The following is a 6,717-nucleotide window of genomic DNA, read 5'->3' on the forward strand; positions in this document are numbered from 1 at the left end:
TGGAAGCCCTTCTTCCTCCGGGCTACACTCCCAGACCTATTTTATATTTTTGAAACAGGGTCTCTTACGCCAGCGCGGCTGGCTTCGAACCTGCGCGATCCTCCTGTCTCTGCCTCCCAAGCGGGGATTACAAGCGTGCGCCACCACGCCCGGCTATTTAATAGGTTTTATTTGGAAACAGGTCTCTTAAACCAGCACAGCTGGCTTCAAATCTGCGCGATCCTCCTGTCTCTGCCTCCCAAGCGCGGGGATTACAAGCCTGTGCAACTACACCTGGCTCCAGCTACTTTTTTTTAAACCACTGACAGCCATGAGCCACAGTGTTCATCCTGTTTCATCCCATGAAATCAAGTTAGATTCACAGAATAGTGCAACTAGCTAAAGCAGCTAAGTCATTCAGCGGACTTTCTGCCAGGATTATAAATATAAACACAGGTGATGAGACACTAAATACATAGTAATTGATACATTTAATAATGATGATGAAAGTGTCCACAGCTAATACATGGAATATTCCACACAGCAGTAGCTGGGTTAAGCGCTTTATGCACTATCACATATAATCATTGAAATACTCATAATACAAGCACATTTATTTTTTCACTTTACAAAAAGAATGAATTTGGTCTGATATATTGACTGAAATGCAGAGATGAAAAGAGTAGCCATTATCAACTAATGCTATGCAACGACATCCACTACAAAGAACAAGACCAAATTAACTCATTATAGAAATGGTATTCTCTGTCAGAAGAGGTCATCTCAGTGCATCCTAAAAGAACATGACCATTTTGAGGAGTAGGAGATTGAAAGTTACTGAGAAGTAATTAGCTTAAGGCCACAGTTACCACGTACAGCATATTGTGAAGTTAAAACAGGTTTCTCAAACTGAGTTTGACAAACTATCACCTGGTGTGTTTGCTAAAAATATAGATTACTGAATTCATCATAAACCCAGTGTAAGACTCATGTGGGGGGAGGAGAGAGAGAGAGCGAGTAAGCTCTGAGAACCATATTTAAAATAATTGATTCTCCTATACACCAGAATTTAAGAACTATAATCTGTAGGATTTGAAGCTTGATAACTCAAGTAACAGGTTCTGACGTTGAACTGCAGAGTAAAGAAGATATGTGCTATCTTACTTAATAGCTTTGTGAATGTGAAGTAATTGTGCTTCAGTTTCACCCTTTATGAAATGGGCCGAAAACTGTACTTCCTTCACCAAGGTACTGAAAGAACGAAAGAAAGTCAATATACAAAGCCATTAGAATCGTTTGCCTATGTAACTACTCAAATGTTTGCTCTTAATGTTACATGAAATATTAGACTTGAGAATTAGAGAGGTAGGGTCAAGAGGTATACTAATGGACAGGATTATAAAACTAAAAAACCTCAATGGGTGTGGGGGCACACATCTGTAATCTCAGTATTTGGGAGGCTGAGACAGGAGGACCACAAGTTTGTGTCCAGTCTTAGCAACTTAGCAAGGCCCTCAGTGATTTAGTGAGACCTTGTTTCAAAATAAAAACTTAAAAAAGGTTGAAGGTGCAACTTGGAGGTAGAATGCCCTAGGGTTCAATCCCAGTAACCCTCGCCTCACATACACATACCCAAAAACCTGAATTCAGAAGGAAAATTCTGAAAATTAAGATGCAATAAATTTCTAGTCAAATGTAACAGGAAAGATCGCTACTGAAAAATCTCCAAAACCAAGCTTGTAGGCCTTTAGGCCTTCAGAGAATTCTCAGCTGATTGTATCTTAGTGTCAGTGATATTTAAAATAAATAAAATAAATAATAATATTTTCTTCTTTAATAAGTAAGCCACACCACTGTGTTTTCACTGGCATAGTTTCTAAGAAGTCTTTGTAAGGTCTGATCTTGGCTCCTTTCTATTCTGGATATTTCATCCAGCTTCCATTAAGATTTTCTCATTATCATTTCACTTTTCACTTATCTCACTCCTGTGTGTGTGTGTGTGTGTGTGTGTGTGTGCGCGCGCGCGCTCAAGTAACCTTTCCACCAGTTCCTTCTTTCCTGGTACTTAAAATTTAAGAACTCTAGGTTTTCTGGATATTTGACATCTATTTCTAAGTTTATCTTTTGATTCTATTTGGCTTTTTCACTCCCTCCAAGAAATAAAATGGCACAATCATAGGCCTTCCTTCAGGAACCATATACCTGTGGTGTATATTGTCCAATACTGAATCATGTTATCTTAGAGACTTGTGTTCAGTTTCAAGTTATCTAATGGAGGAAATATAAGTATAATCCCTGCTAGCCTGCAATAACTACACATGTAAGCCTCAGATTCTTGTATGTTTTTCCTCAATACTTTATGTAAATATATTTTGTGTTAGTTTGATGGTGATATCAAGAACTTTAATTTCCTCATTATCTCTCATCTAGCTAAAAACTTTCCTTAAACTTTAGAGAATAAAATTTGTGCCAGATGAATGCAAAATATTTGTTGATTGGGTTAGATTCCATTCAGATTCAAGAAGTAAACTTAAGTAATAAAAAATGATACACAATATGGTGAGAATGGAGTTAAACTATTCTCTGGACTTCGTTTCAAACACTTCAAAATCTATGTCTATTTTAGAATATTTCTTGCCAAAATCTTCACTGGTATCTTTTTTTTCCAGATATCTGGGAAAAATTAAATGTATAGAGAAGTATTAGGCTTATAGTATATTTAAAGAAGCAAAAAGCCAAGATGTCTCTTTATTGTGGTATTGAAGGAGTAGAAAGGGAGGTAAACTAGCTGGCTCTAACATAATGATGCATACAAAGGATGTAAAAATAAATCAATTCAGGGATTTCTGGACATCCATACAATGTCCACTAAAATGAAGGCCATCTGAGGAAAGGTGTAAACTATATGTTCTCTATGGCAGACATTTACCATCTTACAGGCTTCCTTACAATATGCTACTGATATAATTAATTGAGCAAACAAAATTTATCATATTCAGAAAGCTTCTTAACCATAAAGCTTAATGCAAAGCAAATGTAGTAAGTTTTGGTATGGCATTTTATGTTGATATTCTCCCATTTTGAGATCTCAGCAATCCCAAAGTTAAAAATAGTCACATCTAGAAATGGGGCAGCTACTTTATTAAAACAAAATCACTTGGATAGTCTTGCTAAATTAATATCAGTGTTTCAATGAGACAGTAGACTTAAAAATCTAAATGAATCCAAAAAAGATTTGCAACTTTAAAGATAGTTACATCTGGGCGTGGTGGCACACGCTTGTAATCCCAGCATTTGGGAGGCCGAGACTGGAGAATCGAGATTCGTGGACAGCCTCAGCTACTTAGTGAGGCCCTCTGCAAACTCAGTGAGACCCTGTTTCAAAATAAAGAATAAAAAATGGGCAGGGGGTGTAGCTCGGAGGTCAAATGCCTCTGGGTTCCATCCCCAGACCTGCAAAAATAAAATAAAATAAAATAAATAAATAAAATAAAATAAAGATAGTTACGCTTGAAAAAGCTATTCTTATGGGCACAAATATCCACAAATGCACTGTGTTATAAAAACACAGAAGTCAGGGATGGTGGTGCACACCTATTTTTCCAGTTGTTGGAAAACTGAGACAAGAGGATCACATGTTTGAGGTATGACTGTATAGCTTGATCAGACCTTGTCTCAAAATAAAAAATAAAAAAGGACTGGAAGTGTAGCTCAGGGGTAGAACAACTCTGGATTCATTGCTTGTACCAAGTAATAGTAATAACAATGACAATAAGAGTAATAATAATTATGATGATGTGTAAATTATTTAAAAATACATAGCTATCATAAGCAAGTTACAACTGTTGACTGACTTAAAATAATTTACATATAATAATATATAAAGTGCTATTTTATAAAGATATTTTTCATTACTATTTTCTTATCAATTTTATTATTTTAGCTACTTTTGAAGAGGGTATAAAATAAAAAAATAGGCTAAATTAAAAGAGGTTACAGTAAACAATAATTATTTTAAAATATTAGAAAAAATGACATTTGCAAAGGTTACTAATCTGGAGTTCTGTAAGATATATAGAATTAACTCTTAGGATATTACAGACTTTCTAAAACATCTCCAGCATTTTAGGAATTGGAATTAACCATTACTCTTTCCCTTTCAGAGTCTAAATGGTAACTATCTCACTCTTTTTTGGGGGAAGGGAGGCACTGAGGATTGAACTCAGGGACCATTCTACTATTGTGCTACAGCCTAGTCTTTTTAAAATTTTTATTTATTATTTATTTTTAAAACATAGTTTTATTGAAAATAAATGGTATACATTTAAACTGTACTTGGGGTCCTTTCCCCCCCACCCCTGTTTTCCCTTACCTCCCTCCTACCAATGATTGTTTAGGATAAGTTCAAACCTGTGATCCTCCTGTCTCAATTTCCCAAGTACCTAGATGACAGGTATGTGCCACCATGCTCTGTTCTCTACTGCTTTTTTTTTTTTTTCAAACAACTTCAGAGCATACTGGGCTTCTTTCAGGAATCGAGAAAAAAAATTTTCTAAATTTTTAATTAAACTTTATGTTTTAATTCAGGGCAGTAATATAATCAGCTTATAATTTAAACCCAAATTTGAGTTATATCTCCTCTGTAATCATGATATTATTTCCCTTATTTTTAGAAAATTTTCTAAATTCCAGTATAATCATATTCAGATCCATTCTAGGAGATCATCCATCAAAGCTTCAAAAGTTTGCCTTTATGAGATAATGCAACATTTTATAAGAAACTCTGGGGTATATAAAAACAGCTATGTGTGTATGTGGTGTTTGTTTGTTTGTTTTTGCAGTACTGGGAATGAAACCCAGGGGCATTCTACCTCTGAGCTACACCACAGCCCTCTTTTTATTCTTTATTTTGAAACAGGGTCTCACTTGAGTTGCAGAGGGCCTCACTAAGTAGCTGAGGCTGTCCACAGACCACAATCCTCCTATCTCAGCCTACCAAATGCTGGGATTACAAGCATGTGCCACCACACCCAGCTGCTATGTGTGTTTTTGTGTGTATGAGTGTTCAGGAAAGAGAAAAAGAGGGATAACTGGAGTTTTAGCAAGGTAAACTATTATTCAACCTATATGAAGACATGAATATAAAAATGGGAAATAATCAAGTAAATAATTAAAAATGGAATCTGGTGGTTGCTCTCTTTTTCTTAGTATGTTCTTTAGTAGCCTATATTAAGTAAAAAATAAAATATAATTAGCCCAATTTAAAAAAATAAACATTGTGTTGGCATTTAGGTAAATGGAAGTAATTTAAAACCACATATACATTATGAGTATCTATTTATTCACTGAACAAAAGCAGTGCTCTCAGGCCAGCCCTAGTGCCTTGGCCTCTCTCTGTTGGGAGTCCTAATGCCCTCCACCCCCACCTTCTTCAGTGCTGGAGCACAGAATCTTCACAGCTCTGTGCAATGTCCCTGTTTTCAACAGCCCAGAAATAAACTGGGACCAATAATGGAACCATTTTTTTTAAGATATTGTTATAGTTTGAGTGATTTTTCCCTTGCTTAATTTCATGTTGAAACTTAATGCCCAGTGAAACAGTTTTTGAGAGTTGTGGTCTGTGGCAGATAGTTCCGAAATGCAAGGGCTCTGGCCTTGCGAATAGGGTTTGGTGCCCTTATTAGAGGGCTGGATGAATAGTGTTCACCCCTGGCTTCCTCTTCCAACTTCCAGTTTGGGAGGATGCACTAGTGTTTTAATCTTGTACTTCCCAGCTTTCAGTACTTATACTGGGTTCTATAACATTCTAACTGCACAAAGACATATCTCATCCATTAGATTGATAACTCTATAGAAAATCTACCATAGAAGACAAAAGCTTCCAATATATCAAAAAAAAAAAAAGTCTGAGTGAACACAAAACTTTTCCTTTTCTTTTTTATCTGCTTCCACGAGAAAAGTTTTTTCTGTATTTCCTTTAATTGATATTTTATCCATTTGTTGACTTCACCACCCATTTTCTTTGGCCAATCAGTTTTCCTATTGTAATGTTGATTTCCAGATACAAAATCTCTCTAATTCTGTGCTATCTGAGTCTCAGGGGTTCCTTTTCTAACACTTCACAATGGAAGAATGACTTTTGACAACATCAGAGTCTGTTGTCTCTCCTGCATCCTGAGCTTCCTGGTTTTATGAACCATGCATATATTGCCCCCAAATACCTTCCTTTTTTCTGTTTTCAGTGGTTAGACCGTGAGAGCAGCTGAATGAAAAATTATGTCAAAGCACAACAGGATTTTGCAAATACAGCTTTTAATTTGAACATTATTTGTTATCTTTAAAATATAGATCATATATATATGAGGAGCTTCTAGTTTTTAATTAAGTTGGCTAAATGTTTTCACAAAGCATGGTTTCTTATTCCTCCCACAATGCTTTCATAAAATACAAGATTCAGGGGTTAAGGGGCTGAGTGAAAATAGAAAAAAATGCATTATTAAGTTTGACACCTAAAATTTCACTTTCTCCCCATCCCCTCTTTTCATGCTTGGTTTAGTGATTTACTTTGATATGTTTAAGTACATCATGTGCTTGGGGAGGGAATGGAGTAGGGATGAAGTATGGGCTAATTGGGTGATGTGTGCATGTATGTCTACACAAGTTTTTTATCCCATTAAATGTATGACCACAATGCACCAATACAATTTTTATTTTTATTTATTTAATTAATTTATTTAT

This window comes from Muscardinus avellanarius (assembly GCF_963383645.1).
Source record: "Muscardinus avellanarius genome assembly, chromosome: 11".
Lineage (NCBI taxonomy): Eukaryota > Metazoa > Chordata > Mammalia > Rodentia > Gliridae > Muscardinus > Muscardinus avellanarius.